General features: G+C 45.5%; 1 pseudogene; it reads right to left on the reverse strand.

The window, feature by feature from the left end:
• Nucleotides 1-437: 437 nt before the first annotated feature.
• Nucleotides 438-3,998, reverse strand: LOC104984000 (annotated as a pseudogene).
• Nucleotides 3,999-4,232: the final 234 nt, after the last annotated feature.

Raw genomic sequence — 4,232 nt, forward strand, 5'->3', positions numbered from 1 at the left:
TTAACTAATGGGAAGAATTGATCTTTCAAATAAACTATAAGGGTAAGATGATCAGTGCCATCTAAAGACAACATAAGTGAGAAAAAGATGTAGGGGAAGATCACCCACCAATCTAGAAAGGATCTAGAGGAGAAATCTCTTCTAGGGATAAAGAGACAAAGCCTGGGGTCATCTTCTTGGGTCTCCTGCATCCCCTGTCTTGGTGTCTCTGAGAAAGAATTCACAAATTAGGGAGCATCAATACATTCTGCTTCAGAGTGTCACAAGTTGAGAATTTATCCCTTTCCTGTTAAATCAATCAAACATATACCAATTATCAATAGTGAACTTACTCTCCTTAGCCCTGAGAGCCTCAGAAAAAAAGGAGAATGCTCTGAGTTACATGGGGTAGGACCACCAGAAAATATACAGGAAATATAGACAGATTTTCATGAAGTTTAATCCTTAAACAGAGAGAAGACAAGGGAAGCAAACTCTAACAACTTAAGGATGATTTCAAGTATCTTATTCTGACTCAAAACATCATCTCTGGCTGTTTGCTGCCTTGAAACCCAGTAAGCTTCCCTTTCTTCCAATTGCCTTTCCATTTTCACCTTCCACTTTTGCTGTTCTAGTTTATCCTTCAGCTTCCTGATTTCCTCTTTGAAGTCCTGTTTTATCTGAGCTATTGCTCTCTCGAGCTCTTCTCTGTAACTTTCTTGTAACACTTGGATTTGTTTCTGAATCTCCTCCTCGGTCTTCTGATACAGGCTATTCATGTAGTATCTCCCATTGCACTTGTCCACCACATCCTGGACCAGGGCCAGCAGCTGCTCCCTCTGGTTCTCCTGCTCAGCTCCTGTGGCCTTGTTGTTGAAAACACAGTAGCGATCTCTGAACTTGCGAATCAGCTCTTGGATGGCTGTAGGAGCTTGCTTTAAGTAATCACGGAAATCCTACCTTCTAACTCATCTTTCCAGGTGAATAAGGCAATCATGTCTTCCCTAGCTCTCTCTCCAAACATCATCAGGATCTTCTCTGTGGCTTTCTGGCCTTCGGGCATGTAATGGCCCAGGGGGATGACCAGGAGCAGAGCATGAGGCCCTGGGGAGGTCAGCACCATGCAGCGGGTAATCTTGACAGTCTCAGCATCTAGGACTTCCATGTCAAAGAGGCCAGGTGTGTCCATGATGACAACTTCTCTCCCCTTCTAGGTGCTGCTTCCTTTCTTACAGTGCTTGGTGATGGATACAGCCGAAAAGCTAGATGGAAACACTTTTTCTCTGAGGATGCTATTTCCTGTTGTGCTTTTTCCTGCCCCAGTCTTACCCACTAACACAAGTCTCAGCTGGGAATCTCCAGGGTTTGCAAGCCCTGGAACATCAGGAAACAAAAGTCTCAGTGTTAGAATGAACTTCAACTGTCTCCCCTGCAAGGCTCCTGCCCAGTGAATAAATATTCAACCCTGAATATTCATTGGAAGGACTGATGCTGAAGCTGAACTTCCAATACTTTGGCCACCTGATGCAAAGACCAGACTCACTGGAAAAGATTCTGATGCTGGGAAAGGTTGAAGGCAAAAGGAGCAGGGGGTGGCAGAGGACAAAATGGCTAGACAGCATCACCAAATCAATGGACATGAATTTGAGCAAACTCCAGGAGAGAGTGGAGGACAGAGGAACCTGGCAAGCTGCAGTCCATGGGCATGGCTTAGCAACTGAACAACAATAACAACAGATATTTTTCAGGATCCCTTTCAGCTTCTTACTCTGACCTTGTGGAAGCAAACAGCTCATAGAGAAGTAAGCAATATGATTAAGAAGAGGACTCTGAGTTGCTCCCAGTAGCTGTTCTTCATAAGATAGGAGATAACACAAAATTGACTATGCATATTCGACTTCCTAGGAAAGTTGAAAGTTAATATCAGAGCAGTAGAGCACAGCAATTGAAACTTGAATTTAAACACCAAATCATCTACCAGCTCTTTCTGTGCCAGTATTCAGCAAGTCTCTGCATATCTCTGCAATGTGTCTATAAAGTCAAAGTCCTCTGGATTTGTCAGGCATAGACCCAGGACCAGAGGGATGGCAATTGACAATCACAAGTGAAAGCCTGTTTTTCCAAGAAGGCAGACTTTGCCGGCTGCCCCTTGAACTTAAGAGTCTGATTCCTGAATGAGGAATCCTGTTATATCTACCCATTTCTGCTTTGAGACAATGTCTACATTATCCCATGCACAACATCATAGACACTGTTAGCAACCAGGTTATTTTCAGAGCCATCACCATTCACCCAGGTCCTCAGACTGGAAAGCTAGGAGTCGCCCTCGACTCCCCTCTTTCCCCCACTTTCCAGATCCAGCCCATCAGCATGTTCTCTTGGCTCCGAATCTGTTCGCCTGTCTCTGTTTTGAAGACCATCATTCCAGTCCAGATTCCATCACCACCCCTGCCTCAGCAGTCTCCTAACAGGTATCTCCACTTCTGCTTTGTCTCTTCCAGTCTATTCTGTGAGGTGGACTAATCTTTAAAAAATATCAATCAAACAGAACCAGGAACTTGCAGAAACCTCTCCTGTGACATCCACAAAATCTGTAGTTAGCCTCCGTCTCCCACACACTTTCTGATGAAGTGTTTGCTGATCCCCGAATCCCTAAGGCAGAGTTTTTCCCACTTGAGAACCAGAATCCCAGGATAAAAAAAGTAAATTTCCCAATGCTGCAAACACTGGATATGGGATGACTAAGATATATCTAAGAAAAAAATGTACATAAGAATTCAGAGTATTCTTAATAGTTGGCCTCACAATAGAAGCTCCAACCTAAGGAGATCCCAGGGCATTGGTTGGCCTTAGAGACAGGCTGTAGGAAATTCATGGCCCAGCAGTAAAAAGGCACCAAGGCCAGTGCCAACACTGCAACCATTGGCCAATGCTGATAACGAATGGATGGCAACCTCTGAAGATGGCAGCCATAGCCACGAAGGAATCCATCTCTGCACTCATGCCTGGGGAAGGTGGATTCTGAGCTCCTCTCATCGAGATGCTGGGTCTGTTTCTCCAACCCTCCAGTCTGACTGGGCCATGTGACTTGCTTTGGATCATAGGATCATGAAAACATGGTTAAGCAGAGAATCCAAAAGCACTGACACATTGTGCTTTGCCTTCTCTTTCTGATTTTTGGAACCCTACACCTGCCCTGGTTTAGCCTACTTGATGAGGGGCACAAGGCCCTGTTATCCCTGTCTGCCTGGTCGACCCAGAGCTTGCTGACCACCAGACATGTCTATGAGGCTACCCAAGATTATTGTGTTGCATCCTAAACCACCAGCTAAGCACCCACACATGAGTCAGTCTGGCTGAAATTAGCCAGGTTGGTCCAGACACAAGCACGGCCCAAATGAGTGACCCTCAAAATTAAGAGCCAACTAAATGGTTGCTGTTTTAGGTTCCTAAATTGTGGGATGATTTGCTAAACCAGAAAAAGCTCAAATGATAGAATCTATTCCTAGGATAAAGGGGTAGAGGGAGGGTTATATGAGAAATGGAGTGATCAGTCTGTTGAGTGTGTTGCTTAGAGTGAGGCCACTGGGAGCAGGGAAATTAGGGGCCTGAATGAGGCATTGATCACCCCCACGTTCCTCCTTCCTAGTCCTCTCGGGCTGAAGAGAGGGTGGGAGAAACCAGCCGGGAGGCCACAACCCATGATCTGGTGTGCCCACATGGTAGGAAGTAGCAAATAAGAAACCTCTTCAAGCCCGGGAGAGGTCAGGGTATTGGAACTCTCCTCCTGCTCACTGTTAAGCTACATCATAAGGAGGATGCAGAGAGGGTGGAGAGAATGAGAGTGCAGAGCAAATGAAGGGAAACTGAGAAATGTGGTTGAAGATTTTTTGCTCTTGTACAGGTTGGCTGGATGACAGGGCAGGAGATTCCCAGCCCTCCCCCCAAGCCTGGCTGCCCTCCCCAAGCAGCCTGTCACCGTGACTGGTCCTGGGTTCGCTGAGGTATTGGGTGTCCATTGTGGTTTGGATTCCTGGGAATAAAGAGACAGAATTACGTTATTACAGGGACATGCAGAATAAACTGGAAACATCGACCTCCTATAAACTACACTTTCCCTTTCTTCATAAACTTGGTACTCAATCTCTCCTCTATTTCTCAATACTTCTTAACTCCGCTTTCAGTCTCATTTTCAGGCTGTCATTTTTCTTTACACAGATGTAAGTGCTTCAAGTGCTTCCTTGGCACTGGTT

This window comes from Bison bison, unplaced genomic scaffold (genome assembly GCF_000754665.1).
Source record: "Bison bison bison isolate TAMUID 2011002044 unplaced genomic scaffold, Bison_UMD1.0 scf7180017845313, whole genome shotgun sequence".
In the NCBI taxonomy this organism is placed as follows: domain Eukaryota; kingdom Metazoa; phylum Chordata; class Mammalia; order Artiodactyla; family Bovidae; genus Bison; species Bison bison.